At 47.0% G+C, this 16,288-nt stretch overlaps 2 protein-coding genes across 13 annotated transcripts in view; one reads left to right on the top strand and one right to left on the bottom strand.

The window, feature by feature from the left end:
* The window catches only part of MYO9A (myosin IXA), a 175,617-nt gene extending 159,394 nt beyond the window's left edge, over positions 1-16,223 (bottom strand). For 10 of the 11 annotated variants that reach the window (XM_042022729.1, XM_042022735.1, XM_042022731.1 and 7 more), the window contains exon 1: positions 15,964-16,223. The gene's annotated coding sequence lies outside the window, so the exon portion shown is untranslated. Of the gene's footprint in view, positions 1-8,520; positions 8,639-15,963 lie in introns of all 11 variants that reach the window. The other variant, XM_042022730.1, reaches the window with a different exon arrangement.
* SENP8 (SUMO peptidase family member, NEDD8 specific) overlaps positions 14,938-16,288 on the top strand; it is an 8,384-nt gene continuing 7,033 nt past the window's right edge. The window contains exon 1 of one of the 2 annotated variants that reach the window (XM_042022750.1): positions 14,938-15,377. The gene's annotated coding sequence lies outside the window, so the exon portion shown is untranslated. The remainder of the gene's footprint in view (positions 15,378-16,288) is intronic. The other variant, XM_042022749.1, reaches the window with a different exon arrangement.

Here is a 16,288-nt window from a genome sequence, read left to right as displayed (position 1 = left end):
TAAACATTCCAGAGTGAGTACATGATTGCCTTGTCCTCGCGTTCGTCCTTCCTGACTCCTCTAAAAGACAACAGGAGACGGAACCTTCAGAAAGTCATCAAGACTTCAACGACTTCCCAAGTCACCTCAGAGCCTCTCGGAGGAGACGTGTGCCTCCGCCTGTACCTGAAAAGCAGAGCACATCTCGGCATCACACAGGAAAGCAAATTATGTCCACATAATTATCCCTCCAGAACGCCTTGAACAACATATGGTATGGAAATGAAACTGCCTGAAATGGATTAACTCGGCTGCGTGATGAGATCCACAGAAGGGAGCGTGAAAAAAAAACGTTTCAAAATGTATTCAGTGTAGGATCCCACAACTAGGCACATTCATCATCCAGATAAGGTAATGACACCAGGAAATGAGCTAAGTAAATCCAAGATTGAAGTTTCATTTTCTGAAGTGCATCTGTTTGGCTCGTATTCTCCTGAACTCATCATTCAGCCAAAGCTGGGTCTCATCTCGGAAGCAAAAGATGCAAGAACATAAATCAAAACAGCTCCTCTGACGAGCAGCTGTGGCAAACGTGCTTTTAATTTGATTTTATAAATAAATTAACTGCATCCCAGCAGGTCCTTGCCACAGCCCTCCATGACATCTCCTTTCAGGTTGTCCTTTACTGCCGGGTTCAGGGTTTTTTTGGGTGGTGTTGCTACGGGAAGTTAAACCAGCTGGTTTTTCAGAAGAAAATGAGAAGCACTGGATTGAGCCAAAAAAAGTAACAGGAACAGCACGTTCCTGCAGAGGAGGTCACATCCTCCAACACTCCTTCCCTGTGATCATCTGGTCACTGCTTTCTATGTTTGGGAATGAGGAAAGCCAAAAGTGAGGTGGGCTTACCATGGAGACAACCAGCCAACTCAAAACCTTTCTAGGGATGGCAAGTATTTTTCACACTTCATGTGCCAAGAGCACGAGCAGCTGGCCAAAACTCTGGCTGCACGTGACCATGGTGGGACTCTGACTTTGGATCAGGCTGGTAGAAAAGTTGTTAACTTGTCCAAATGAGTCAAGTGGAGGTCCATCACACCAACCACCAGAAATCCTGTCAGGCTGAGACACCTACAAAGCATTCGACATCAAGGCTTGGGGAAATTTCCAAAGGAGAGCATTCATATTCTCCATGCCTAAGGACTCTGCTCACCAGTTCAGGTTTAAGGTGAACGACCCAGGCAGATAAATACTGGACCAAGACCAACCAGGTGTTAGGAAGTTTTAGTCCCATGAGTTCTGCTGGCAAACATTCACAGGAGCACAAATGAGAGGAAAAACCAAGCAAGACCCAGACACACAGAAGCTTTCAAAATTAACATATAGATACTTTACGATGCATTCAAATTGAATTTTGAATTGTCTCCACCAAAATTACACAGGTTGATGACTACTTCGTATGTCCCACGTGACTGCAAATGCTGATCAGGACTGATTTTGTCCAACTACAGCCTCCTCCATCCCCCTCCCCTGTCTCTCGACACCCCATTATGTCCCTGAGGTTTCCCTTCATTCCACACCCCAACCAGAGCAAACGGAAGCACCGTTATAAACCAACACGAAGAATGATTCAATCAGATGAGCATCGAAGCCACCAAATGGCCCACCAGGGCATTGAAAATATGAATTAGGAGAAATATAAAGCAGAGAAGGTCAGTTAATGAGTTTACATAGAAATAGGATGAAGTGAGAATAGATACTTCATCTTCAGTAATATGATGAAGAACTTCAAAGGGTTTTATCAGATTCATCTTGAGCATGGCCACGTCATGGGCTGGCCTTGCAAGAGGTGAACCAAGGGGAGCTCTCCAAGGGGTGTCCTGGTGTTATTTTGCAAAGAATTCCCCCATAACACAATGCCTCAACAGGAATTTTGTAAAAGGACAGGGAGAAACCACCTGCATCTACTAACTCTACTGCCATCTCTACTCTAGTGCTCCCTGCCATCAGCTGCAAGACCCCCTCCAGAAGCAGTTTTCCCTCCACTTTTTTCACCCAGAAAGCCAAAAAATCTACATCATAACGACCAACACTCTGGAAACTCATAAAGACACTTCAGAAGTACCCAACTTAAAATAATTTTTATCCTCACTCTTTCCAACACCAGCCACCTTCTGACACCGACCCCATACGTCACTGAAGCTTTGAGGCTTGGGGCAGCCTGACTCACTCATTCTGTTCCAAGACAGAAAGTGCTGGACCTCCAGGATTCCCTCCAGGATTGCAGGACGGACGAGAGGTTTTATTTGCAAGGGCAGCAATTTGCTTCTGACCCTTGCCATCCCCCTGCTCCTCCTTGCCAGGCTGCCAGATCATGTAGGCGCCAAGGGAACAGGCTGCACTTATTTCAGCCACGGGGCTGGAAGGCCTGGCCTGACGTGGGATCTGCCCACAGACACCGGATTCTTTACGCATTTTCTGCATGCACACCATAGGCAGTGCCAGAAATACCGGTCACATGGGAAAACAGGAAAATATTTTATTCCTGGGCTAGGGAAGAAGCCATCGAGCTAAATGCGGCTTTGTTTAGGGGCAGGAGTGCCCCATCTCTGCAACAGGGGCAATTCAGGAATGCTGATAAGTCTGTTTTCCGTGCATAAATAACCTACGTTCAAGCACAACCGCTTTATCTCAGGGAAGGATAAAGCCCTCGGTGGCAAGGCCCCAATATTTGTCTACTCGCTTATCAAGCAGGAGCCTTATTACAAAGGCTAATTCAAGTGGAGATTAGATTTCCCGTATGGAGGAACGGACAATAACATCAGATATTCTTCAAACACCAGTAAATAAGATTAATGAAGTGCTGCTGCCATGGGCTTTCACCTCCACAATGCCTTAAAAAACAAAAAAATCCTCATCCTGGTAGCTCCAAGCAAATCTTTCCAAGGGTTTCATCATATTTCAGTGCGCAGACATCACCTCGCTTCAGTCGGCCAGCAGCAACTACAAATAGCCTGCAGGAAGCCACTGATTTCCTGAAAAGAGGGTTAACTGAGAATCATAGGAAACAGAGAAAATTAAAGCTGAGTCTAACATCTTGACTCGGCTGAGGAGGGAAAAAAATACAGCAGCAGCAGCACTGAGCATGTTCAGACACCTGAATCCATGCAAAATTTAATGAGACTCTTAAAAACCACAGACCTAACAAAGAATTACCTCCTTCAGCACATCGTACCCAGTCTAGGCAGCTTTCACATAAAACCACCTACCGGTGACCATCTAAAAATCTTAATTGGAAATAACCCAACTCAGCGCTGAGATCCACCGAGCGCATCGCAAATTGCAATACTTTGCATTTAAGTGCTCTCAGCTAAAGGACTAACTCAAAAACCGAGCAGCAAAACAGAACTCGGCAATCAGTGAAGCTTCACGTGCTCAACAGTTGTGCTGACTGATCAGACACAGGCAAAAAATCAACTCAGGGCTCTGCGGGAAACAATCTGAAATAAAAATGTCAATACCAAACAAAGCAGGGAGCTTGGTTTTAAAATGTCCTAAATTGTGGCAAAATGTTGCACAACGCAAAGGAGTTCCGGAAAGCACAGAGTGAACACGTAGACAGCAGGTGAAAAAACGAGAAAAATTGCTGAAATGTAAGTATTGTAGCAGCCCTCCATAACTGCAGGGACTGCAGGAGACAGATGCAGAACAAGGCGGTGATATGAAAACCATAACCCCACCCGCGTGCTGCGGACACCGTCACACACAGAACAACCGCAAGGACAGGAATGTGTACGTGAAACGGAAGCAAAAGACGAATCAGAGCAATCTGGTATTTAGAATGTCACTGTACAAATTAAAAGTTGAGGGGGATAAATCCCTCCTGAAAAAGAGAAGAGTTAAAGCTCCCTTTTCCAAGCCCTTATCCCAGCCAGCAGAGCAGCTTCCCTCTGATCTGAGAAAGGCAATCTTGCCCTGCCCCAACCTGCCAGGACATTGCAGCAAAAGTCACTGTTTTACATGACTTTGTTGCTTTTCTCTTGTGTCCCAATAGATCCTCACTGCATTAACTTTGCGTTTTTAATCTATACTCTGAGGCTCTTCCTCATGTGGAACTCTAGACCACTATCAAGAGGTTGACTCCTCTGCCAGCTCAGGATGCTGATCTCCAGTTCCAACCCATTCAGGAATGAAAAAAAATAGGAAAACCACCACTTTTCATGATATTCCAAGACTCTCCTGCCACATATTTGAAAGGAACAGCCTCTAAATATTTATACTTCCCTTTCATATTCTCTGCAGCTTTTCTCTCCCTTACATGACACCTACAGTGAGGAATATCCCACAGCCAAGGCTGTAGGTGTGCCAAGACCTACATCTCTCCTTGATAGACCCTACACATCCATCTCAAACAATAGAAGTGTTCACAACTTCACAAGAGACCTGGGACGGTAATTTGGGCACATGGCGATACAATAAAAAGGTAGGAAAAGCCTAAAAATACTATTTAACACTGTAAATAATTTATAAAATAATATTAGAAACCTACAAAACATTCGACAATGCACTTCAATTGGAAAAAAAATCCCTAAAAATAAGAGTATAGCTCATGAGGATATTCTCACATCAAACCACCAGTGACATCCTGCAGGCTCTCCTGGGTCCCGATGGCACGATCCTAAACTCCTGGTGGAGCAGCTCAAACTCTTTGCTCCAAAGGAAAAACAAAATTGGTCTTTCAAAGATTTAGAGCCAAGTTGGTTGAACCAAAACCAAGGGAGAAGCATTTATATTGTCACTTTTACCAGGAGAACGAAGGAGAGGAGGGCAGGAGTCTCTGCTGCACCACAGCCCTGAGCAAGGAGCACCTCTACCTATGCCCTCAGGAAAAATAAAACTAAAAATTTCCTTCCTGGCTGAAGAATTTCCTAACTGCCACACTAAACCCCTGCAAATCAGCTCTACCCGAGAAACCAGAAGTGAACAAACTGTTCTGCTGATTGTGTCATTGACCTCAAAGGGCCTTTCCCAGCCCATCCCCAGTAGGGCAGGACCCTCTGGACAGGCACATGCCTTGCTCAAAGCAGCAAGAAGAAACCCTTCTCACCCTCAGGATGAGTTCATCAAATTTGTCACCAATTCCCTTGAGATCTGGGAGCATCTCACCACCTTCTGTACTTCGAGAGATCCCAGGACCAGAAAAACAGCCCTTGCTCCAGGAAGGTCCTGGTTCAGCTCCGGTCTGGAAGCACGGGCTGCTCCTTTGATGGCCTGCCAGAAGTGGCCTCCAGTGAGGAAGCCCGGGATGAGTCACGCCACCGGCAGAAGGAATTTGCCAGTCTGGATTGAAACGTTCAGATGAAACTATGGGATTTTTCTCCCTGCTCTGCCATCTCCCTTTGTGCACAGCAACTCCCAGTTATTGCACACTGCCAGGCAGGCAGTCCGGCAAAGGGGAAGCAAAAATACCCGGCAGACACAGGGAGGGTCTGCCAACCATGGCCTTGTCCTAAAAACTGAGGCAGGAGGGTGTTAATGGACTGAGAGGATCATTTGGGAAGAGCACCATAAAAGCTTTTCTGGTTTTTTACTGACTTCCACAAATTCCAGTTGGCATTGGGGTTTATTGCTTTCCACACCTGCAGAGCTCTGAGCCCAGAGCTCGTACTGTGTCTGCAGCATATCTTCAAATACTGTGTCCTCTAATCCGAGTTATCTTATACATAAATCCAGGGAAAAAACTTTCAAACCCATGAGACAGCTCCAAGAAAAAGAAGTTTAGCCCTAGTGGCCTCTTCAACAGGGGATAAAACACGTACAAAACTGATCCATGTTACGTGTACAAATGGTACAGGTACAGGTAGTCTTTTTATGAAAACATAACATTCTGTGCATTAAAGACTTAAAATTAATTCCTTTTTCCCACAAAATCCATTTTACTCAACGATGGGGACAAGGTATTTCTTTGTTTCATTCACTACCTCAACCTACTGCAAGCCAAAAGCATATTAAAGAATAAAAGCAGTAGCAACATCTCCTCTGTCTTTTCAGCTCAATCTGGCAATTCTGGCAATAAAACTCCTAATTCAACATGTTCTTTACTTAAAATTGAAACTGCAGGACATCTGCTGTAGCTGCCGAGCTCACTGTGCACCAGAGCATTTCAAGTCTCACTCTGTGCCTCTTTAACGTTGGGGTTTGGTTTTTTTTATCTCTCCAGCCCAACCTCTAATTTAAAGGAAACTGTGCTGGATGCTCTAATTGACCCCGTTCTCTTCCTTCCCCAGTTTGTCTCTATAATTAGCCCTTCCCAGCGAAGGGAATCAGCAACAAGACCTTTCTGAGCCCCACCCTGCAGACCACAGCAACTGCCTTGTATTGTTTTTGCCCAGAAATCAACAGCTTTAGGACAACAAAAGGTTTAAAAATTGGAAAAAAAAAAAAAAAAAGGCATGATCAAATGTGTATTGATAATTTTTCAGCACATTACGGTGAATGAAGCAGGTAACCCAAAATTTCACCTGAATCCCTCAGCAGTACTTTGTAACATGAGCAAAATACTTGTTTTCCTCAAAAGAACGCAGAGTTGCACAGCTGCCCACCCCAAATTCACCCGCCCAAGACTTCCCCTGGGGATCTCAATACATGCACCAAACACAGAGGATTCCGATCTCCACTAAGGCACCAGAAGGCCCCACACCTTGTTTCTTGAGGAATTAAAAGGCACGTTGAGAATGAGGAAAGGAAATGCATTAAAAAAATTTCTTATCAAAGAGCAAATGCCACCACAGAGATTTTACTTCCCTACTACAGAAGGTGGTGATTCCTACCAGGTGACTGGAGCTGGGGGTATTTTTAGGCATTTAGGGGAAAAAAAGGAAGCAACAAAAAACCCCACCACAACAGCACCAAAAAAACCCCTAAAGCCAAAACAACCCCCCCAAAACCCAGTTCAGGTCCACATTTCAGAGCTGCTGAGCACCAGGAATTGCAGGATGAAGCAGAAGATCCCAGCAATACCGGCAAAAAAACATGGGATGGTCCCAGGTCTAATATGGCCTAACCCAGGTCCTCAGTGCCAGCCCAGCAGCTTCTGTCTCAGTCTTCCCTAAAGGATGATACTCCAGCTAGCACAATCCAAAACTAAACCGGAGTTTTGGACTTTGTTTTCTTCCATCCACTGTTGCTTCTCCCATCCCCAAGGTTCCAAGGACACCCATCTCAGCGGGCTGCTCCTGAAGAAGATGCCCACCAGGAGAAGCATCTCAAGGTCTCCTAACTCACTATTTTCCACTCAATTGTCCCACTTGACTTCGCAGCTTTTACAGTCATTTTGCACCCCACATTACATGGAGCCGCATTACATTAGAAACCAAACAGGCTGAATTTATGATCTTGGTGATTAATTTCCCAGACTGACATTCTCTTCAAATCCATCAATGCCATTAGGTAATTGAATTATCCCAGCAGTCCAGAGTTCCAGCCTCCCAAAGCACACCAACACACATACTTGTGTAACAATCCGGAATTTCAACGTTTAGACATTTAGAAAATTAAACTGCAGCTGGCGGGAGTCTCGCTAATAATGGCAGCACCTGAACCTGTAATGATCCTTCACCTAAGGAAAATTGTTCAAGTTTTTTGAATACCTGTCCCCTTGCAGCCCCTGAAGAGCATACCTGAAAGGAAAGTATGTAGATTAATGCTCCCAAAACAGAAAAGAAAGTTGATCCAGTCCTACAAGAAGAGAAAAAAACCCCAACACCTTTCTCAGTGCAGAGGGTAGTCCATGCTCAGAGAAAAGACCTTCAAAATACACAAAAAACTGCACCCAAACCATTGCAAATCCATGTCTATAGGTTTTAATTTCCAATTATTTTTCTGAGATATTCTCTCGAGGATTCCACTTATATTAAAAATAGACTCAACACAAGACCGAAGATCACCATGTCCCCACCACGCAGTCTGAACCACGAATATCAGACCAAGCTACTTTCAGACTGAGTTTTTAAACGAGTTTTACGTGCAATTGAAAAAGTTTCATGCAGGGCCACTCCTTAGACTGCAACAACCGCATAAAACATCTCATTTAGCTTTTGCTCCTCAGGTTTCACATCTTCCCCGACACAACAAAAATGAAAGCAGCCTTCAAGCAGCTGAGTTGCAGAGAAAAAACACAGGAGGAAACTCCTGATGTTGCTAAAACCCAGCCAGCAAACGCTGGGTGAGATTCACACCTTCCCTCTGTGGGAACAGGAAAATACTCAGGCAGGGATTTTTTTTCCCTTGTTTCAGCAAAGACTTTTAGGTGGGAGAATGAATTCTCAGTCCCTCAGACATGGACCTTTGTGCTCATTTTTTCTCCTTACTCTATGTGCTGAAAGAGCTTTTTTTCGAATATATTTTTCTCCTCATATTTATTGTATTGTTCACCCCAGATGAATGGCAATGGCTCTGAAGGGGTATTTCAATCACATAAATGAAGAAACACAGCACAGGACAGCTGAACTCAGAAACAAAACATTGGAAGGCAGCAGCTCCCACCTGGAATTACAAAGAGACTGGAGCCTGGAACAATACACGAGTCCATGTCTTTTCCACAAAATTGGTGGGGCAAGGAACAGGCAACAGCAGCCATGTCATCTTTCTTGGCAAGTTATTCCTTAAAGATAGAAGAAGAAATATTGCTGCTAATGTTTATCAATGCTAATAAATTCCTTAATCAAATCCCTGTGGATTGCAGTGAGATCAGAGATGCATTTGGAGAAGGGAACTACGCTTTGAAACAAGTGCTCTGACAAGTCAAGGTGCACTTGGCAACCCCTGGAGTCGAGCAAGGTTAAGCAGCAAGCAGCAAAAGGATTTGTGGGTTTATCCAATCCTCCCTGCAGACTCCTCAGTTGCTTTTGGTAAAGTTCATTCTCTTCATAGCTGAGGAAAACTCTTAAGATTCCTCATTATCTGCTGCAGGCACCTCAAACCTGACCTCTGCTCCGCATTGTCCTCCTATCTCCTTGCCTACCTGCCAGGCACGGTGAAGCGCCTCCGGATAAGATTATCTGCGCCGATGGCCGCCCCAGCTCTCCTGACAGGGAGCGCCGGCGCCTGCCTGTGCAGGTTATTTGTGCCACAGTCTGGCTGGGAAGCAGGAAACCCAGAGTGTGCCCTCCTTGCTCAGCCAGACGCTTCGCTGCGCTCCGCAAACACGGGGCCTGAATCCCAAGGGAGGCGCCTGGGCCGCCGCATCCCTTGGCAGCAGGGCTGGATCTTTATTTTCGGATGAAAAGAAGCAAAAGAAACAGTGGCTCTGCTTTTAAGCATCTCTCCAAATCCCTTTGTTAAGCTGGAGTGGTTCAGCCATCCTTGCCACCACCAGCAGCAACAAATTCCACATAACGATGCCCCATTTACGAAGCAATTGGTGGGTTAAGGAGCAGAGACCGGCTCTCCTGCACTCGAAGAAACCCCCAGAAGGGGTATTTACCCACATACCCTCGCTCTTCCAAAAAACCCATTTATTTCAAAAAAATCGTTACAAATTGCTCAGCATTGTTTTCATCTAGCACAACGTTTCTAACAATCCACTGCGGTCCTTTTTTTTTTTTTTTTTTTGCCTAATGGGACCACATTCCTTAACAATTAAATCATTTACTAATTCCTCCCCGGGGAGCTGTCCTGTGCACCCAACAAGCACAAACCAACCTAACAGTTCATAGACAAGTGCCATAAAAGTTTAAATGGCAACATTTAGGAGAATTTTTATTTTGGTCTTCGTATTTACGTGAAGTATGAAAAGACAGTAGAGTTACGGAAGTCTACTAAAGTAAATATTTTCAGTTAACTTGTTTTAAGTTCATCCCTCAAAACCAACCACGTAGATGCTGAATACAATAAAAGAATTCTTGGCGGTTTATCAAAAACATTCGTAGTCTGGGCTGGTTTTAAAGCTCAGGTTTTCCAAAGATGGATCTATCTGGATTAAACACTCCTCTTCCATCAATGCTCATCCATGATACAGCATATCCAGGATCCTCAACCTTTTTAAAGGTCATGCTTTTCAAGAACTAGAAGACAGTCCAAAGACTGTCATATTATCTGTGCATGATGGATAAAAGCCAAGACCTGGAACGGGCATCCGAAGACTAACTCTAGGATTCAGGGTCATCTGGGGGATGCCAGAAGTGATTCAAGGTGAAGAGACCAGCAAATAAGACTCAAAACTTATATTGAAACCCACATATTTTGGCTATTTTTACATTTAAAGGGGGTAACCAAGGCATTTGTTTATTTTAAACTATATTTTTCCTTTGCTACTTCATGCAGCATCCAAGCAGGACAGTCCCCTGCTCCGCTCCCCACTGCTCCTAACAGGGATTTGCAGTAACTCCTACGAGTCACAGGAATGGAAACCAAGATGATTTTTCCAAGAGAAGCTGAGCAGACAGTTGGAACCACCAAAACTACCAGGGTTGAAAGGGTCCAGTCCAGCCCTCCCCTCAAAGGGGATCACCTACACATAGAACCAGCCTATCCCTAGGGCCCTTAACACCAACAGGGATTTCACAAACTTCCTCCATGACCTGGAAGAGATCTTTAAAGGCACACTAGAACCCAACAGAGAGATGACAAGAGAGCTCAGCAGAGCTATGCCTGCATCTTGTTTTAAGTCAGGCATGTAGCTGCAAAAAAAGCAACATAACTCTGTAGGTGTGCGAGACGAGAGCTTGGATGAGACACAGCTGGCTGAGCTCCCCCCGTGATGATCTCACATCAACAGAGAGAGGATCCAACTAAGGAATATCAATATTCCTTGGGAGGATGGAGTGATGGATCTCAAAGGGTCCAAGCAAACTTCAAGCTTGAATCTGGGTGCTTAATGCAGAGACAGCACAAGTATCTATACCCAAACCTGGACACACTGTATGTCTGCCCAGGATAACTGGCTGCCTCAGCAGCCCCTGTAGCTCCTATCTTCTTTGTTTTCCATGATGGCATCGACCCAGGCTCACTGCTGTCCTACCCCAAGCATCCTCAGTGCACCATGGCCTTTCCACTCCTGAGCCCCATCTCCCTTGGCAAAAAATCTGCCTGGCTGAAGACCTTGCTCTGTCTCTTCATGAGGCTCTTAGCAAAACTCTAAAGAAGGGCTGACAAAAAAACACCAACAGAGCCCAAAACTATGACCCATGGCTTTGTCTCACCACAGTCTGGCACAGTGTGAACAGCCAAAGGCATATGACAATGCTGCATAAAGACATGTCTCATCCCTCTCCAAAGGGATGCCCATCCGTGCCTAATGAGAAACTGCAATGCAAGACGTAACAGCAGAAAGTAATCACAAGAGTAACAATAATCCTTAAATCACAGGTATTTATTTATTTCGTTTTGCCTAGAAAAACTCTGAGGACTTTCCACCAAAACGCTGTGGAGCTGCTTGCCAGCTTCATGCTGATTATCAGCAAATGGACCCGGACTATCCCTGTTCCCCTCCCAAGACTGACTTCAGCCAGGCCAGATCCTCTTTCAACTGGAGCCTGTGAGCAGCTTAATGAACTCATGGAAAGGCAGTAGGACAGTAAACTCATGGAAAGGCAGCAGTTTAACAGGCTGCAAGGTGAAGATCACTGTGCTCTGCAAGCAGTAGATCACAGATAATCTCATTCTCCGCGGACACTTCCCACCCAATGCAGCTCAAACCACTTCCTTTCGCTTTTCCTCCTGCAGCCCACAGGTAGAAAACGACCAACATGAGACACCTAAAGCCACGAGGAACCCAATGTGGCTTTGCAGACGATCCTGCTGGCAGCAGGATTTTGGACCAAGTGACCTCTTGCGTTCCCTTCTGAGCCAGGCGAGCCTACATTCCTCCATCAGAGGTAGCATTAAGATCATGGGGCTTTTGTTAGGAATAAAAAGCATTTGTGGCAAAGACATGGAACTCTCACCTCACCTATAAGATTTTTCCACAGGTACTTGTGAAAAAGCGATCCACAGATTCCTCCTCACAGACAGAACAACTCTAACACAAGGTCTCTTAAGGTAACTCTTAATAATGGTTTAAAAACAGACACAAAAATTAGATCAACTCTAAAAATCCCTGTTCAATAGCCTTCCCTCCTGAATTTTCATATTTTCTGAGGTCAAGTGGTTTGTTGAGGTCCACTTTTAAAAGTTTAATTCCAAGACACAGAGGTTAAGACATCGACACAATCACAGGAGCGAGACGTACATGCCACCATGGTGTTCAACCTGTCAAATACAGCACAAGATTTAATATTAAAGAGTCACTCAAAGAAAACAAGGATTATTCCTATTTCCTGTTTTCATCCATTATCTGGCAAGAGTATCACATGTTTGGTTTCTATAGTCTCAACTCCGAACACCTGTGCCCTCACACGTATACCCAGAACTTACAGAAAAATTGGGCCTGTGTAAAAGAAAAATAAAATTCCACAAAAACCAATCTCAATTCCAATGATCCATAGACATCCCATCAGCAGCATTTTGTCCTTAAAATTCCATAAGAAACCCAAGCTTTGTGATAATTCCAGCCATCTAACCTGAAAACACGGCAGAGTATTTTTGCAGCATGAAGCCCAAAGAATTACCAAGCTTCTCCCCAGAGCAGGGAAGCACCCAGACACATCCCAAACCTCCGACGCTACTGCTTCTGTCCAAAGGAATGCTAGAGAAAGTCTCCAATTTGCAAACTTGAGCCGTGATCCTTTAAATATTTATGCTCATGTTTACTTTGTCGAGAGGGGAGAAATCCCGTTCACTCGAGAGGAAGTGAAGCAAACATTGGCATGCAGGACAAAGCCTGAGAAATTCAGATGCTCTTTTAAACCTCAACACAAAAAAATCACCACGTTCCAAAGCTGAAACCTGCACCCAGCCTGTCCCAGGGAGCCAGAGTCCAGGACCAGGCTGGGAGCTTCATCAACGACACAACAAACATGCCTTCAACCCCGCTGTTTCACGTGCAAGCGGGAACACAAATTCCCTTTTATTTACAAACCAAGAGGATGCAGGAATTTCTGAAATCAAGTTTGACCGGCTAAGATGCTTCCAGTGGTTCAATGACCTTGTTTGCTCCCTCATAAATGTACTTTTAAAGGAATTGAGTTCAAAAGTTGCACGGTTTAGAGGGAGAACTAGAATTGGGCAGAAAACAGCCGCACTACGCTCACCAAAACCAACCACCCTGAATGACTTTAGAAACTCTCCGGTCATGCTTGAATGACAGAATCCCAGACTGGTTTGGGCTAGACGGGACCTTAAAAGCTGATCTTGTTCCAATCCTGCCATGGGCAGGGACACCTTCCACTATCCCAGGTTGCTCCAAGCCCCATCCAACCTGGCCTGGAACACTTCCAGGGATAAGGCAGCCACAGCTGCTCTGGGAACCCTGTGCCAGGGCCTCAGCACCCTCTCAGCCAACCATTTCTTCCCAATATGCCATCTAACCCTGTTCTCTGGCAGTGGGAAGCCATTCCCCCCGGTCCTGGCACTACAGTTCCTGATGAAGAGTCCCTCTCCAGCTTCCTTGTACACCCCCTTCAGACACTGGAAGTTTGCTCCCGGTTTCCCTAGACTCGAGGTATTTAAGCTCCAGGACTACAGGACACACGTGGTCCCAAGGCTGTGATGGTGAATCCTGGTCTTCCTTGTCAGCTCAGTGGTGCCAAGCTGCAAAACCAGTGGAGGGACCAGCCCTGTCCCTGTGCTCCCAGTACTCCCCCTGTTGACTTGCGGCCATGTGAAGGAGCGGTCTGATCTGTTCTTCCATCCGGAGCAGAATACTGTTCTCCCAGAAACCAAGCAGGGGATGAGGATTTCAAGTCCAGCCGTACCTTGAGCTAAATTAAGCTTGCACAGATATCTTGGGTTTCATGTTTCCCAAGTGCCCAACCTCAGGTGCTTCACATTCTCTGGGGTTTTCCTGCAAACCTGATCAATGCTCACAAAACTCATCATAAACATCCTGGATAAAAATAATTTAGGTATAAAGCATTCGGATTTGCCTAGCAAAGGATCCCAAAGGTTTGACTGTCTGAGTGGTTTAGTACCAGTGTTTGTGAAAGATGCTGTAACAGCAGACGTCATCTCAGGCATTTGATACCGAATCTTAAAATGCAGCTTCCCCACCCAAAATAAGAAGGAAAAAAATGGCTAAAATGTGAAGTTTATAAATCATAACAGGAGCAACAGATGCACAGAACAAACGACTTCACAAAACAGATCTACATTTTAAATACATGATGAACTCAAATAAAGCTTTTTCCAAGTGCTGCTGATGGACACCAGGCCTTTCAACACAGAGGAAAAATCTCTAAAGCCACCCTGATTTATGCATCAATTGCAAAAAATAAATAAATAAGTAAATAAGAAGTTGCATCATCATCAATAGGCCAGGAAACAAAAGCTTATTAGTTGTGTTCCAGGGCTGCTGAATTACCCTCCCTGCCATCAGCAGCCTGACTGACAGCTTGCAAAACGGTCTTGGGGATCAAAAATCACAGCCAAGAAGGAGGGCAACAGCTGGGAGAGCCTTCATGAGGGAAAAAAGGCATAGAAAACCCTCTCATTTTAACTAAATAAAATGTAACAGTGAGAAAAGCCATTGAAATGAGTGAGTTTACTCAAGGACATAGGGGAAATCGTATGACTGCAGGACGAGGGGCTGAAAAGATGATGCTCTTCAGGGATAACGCAGGCTCTGACCCAGACGGAGTTTATGGATAAGCTCAGATTTGTAAGGTCGTGCTTAAGGATTCACAGCCCATCACCGCAGCATCCACGGACCTCTCCACGGGAACACAACGCTCCCCTGTCATTTCCTAGCAGTCCCATGGGAAAAGCGTCAGGAAAGCACTTGAGCCGGCCAGAAACCCAATTCTCCACCTAGCAATCTATTTACAGAGCGATTTATTACAGCGCTTGGTTATCGACTGAGCGAGACACCGCGCCGGTTTTCCTCCCGTAGCAGCAAATCTTCCTCTGCCGCTACGTGATTATTGTTTTGATCCGCCGATGGGCAGGGACCGCGCTGCAGCGAGGGATGGGAAAGCCATGATTTCTGCTGAGCTCACGCTCCCCACTTTATCAACCTCGGCTTGATTTGGGGATAGGAAAACGTAAATGGAGGAGGAGGAAGCCGATCGAGAAGCAGAAGGGCGGCAAAACGCCCGGCTCCGAACTCACGGCAGGTCCTAGCGCAGGTCACGTCGGAGGGGGTTTATTTTTTTGGGATAAAGCAAAGGCCCTTTTGGCTACATTTAGGAAAATTCCAGACAGAAATATCGACTGTTTTAACCTTCGGAGGAGCAGTGCTCCCAGAGGGGTCCGGCGTGCCAGAGGGGAACTGCCGTGAAGTCCAACACTGCGCTAAGCAAACCCAGGTATACCTCATTCCGACGGGTGGGAATGGCTGATGGGTACCCGGGAATGGTTCTGCGCGGCGCGCAGGGCTGCCGGAGCCGCGGGGAGACCGCGGGCGATCGCGACCTGCTCCCGTCGCGATGCCCATCGCCGCGGCCTCAGGGCTACTGCCACACTCAGGGAGACAGCCCACGGGCGCACTGGTGACACTGGGGACGCCACTGAGGTAAATCTCCTCCCCCCCAGGCTGGTTTTTCCATGTTCTGCGTGTCCAACCCACCCGCGATGGGGGTGAGCGGCACCGGGCGGTGAAACCCCGCGCCTGAGGGGGGGGGGGGGGGGGCCGCGGGGCTGCCCCGCAACCGCGCACCCACCGGGGGCGGCTCATGCGGGGAGGATCCCACACCACCGAGGGGACTCCGCGACACCGGGGAGACCCCACGGTGCCGGGGGGACTCGCCCTCCTCCGCCGAACAAAGGCTCCCGCCGGGCCCGCGATGCTCCGGCAGGGTTTGCCCCACGACCCCCGCCCCGCCGCTCCCACCTCACGCGCGCACCGGAGGCCCCCGCCCCGCCCCGCTCCCCGCTGCCGCCGCCACCGCTCACCTGGGTGTCGGGGCGCGGCGCATCCCTCGCCCGCAGCCGCTGAGGGGGATCCCGCGGGTCGTTGGCTGAGGGAGGTCGGTTCTGAAAAGAGATCCCGGGGGTCTGTGCTGAGGAGGGTCGGTGCTGAGGACTGTCCCAAGGCTCGGTGCTGAGGGGGATCGGTGCTAAAGGAGGTCCGGGGGTCCCGGTGCTCAGAGGGGTCCCGGGGAAGGGAGGGGAGGGGAGGTGCGGACGGGCGCTCCCGCCGCCTCCGCCGCCGCCCGGGCGCTGCCCGACTGCCCGCGCGCGCGCGCCGCCCTCACGCGCCCGCCCGGCGGAGGCAGGG

This window comes from Corvus kubaryi, unplaced genomic scaffold (assembly GCF_017639235.1).
Source record: "Corvus kubaryi isolate FWS band 111438036 unplaced genomic scaffold, C.kubaryi_AGA036_p1.0 37220, whole genome shotgun sequence".
Classification (NCBI taxonomy): domain Eukaryota; kingdom Metazoa; phylum Chordata; class Aves; order Passeriformes; family Corvidae; genus Corvus; species Corvus kubaryi.
This window is presented reverse-complemented; position numbering and strand designations above follow the sequence as displayed.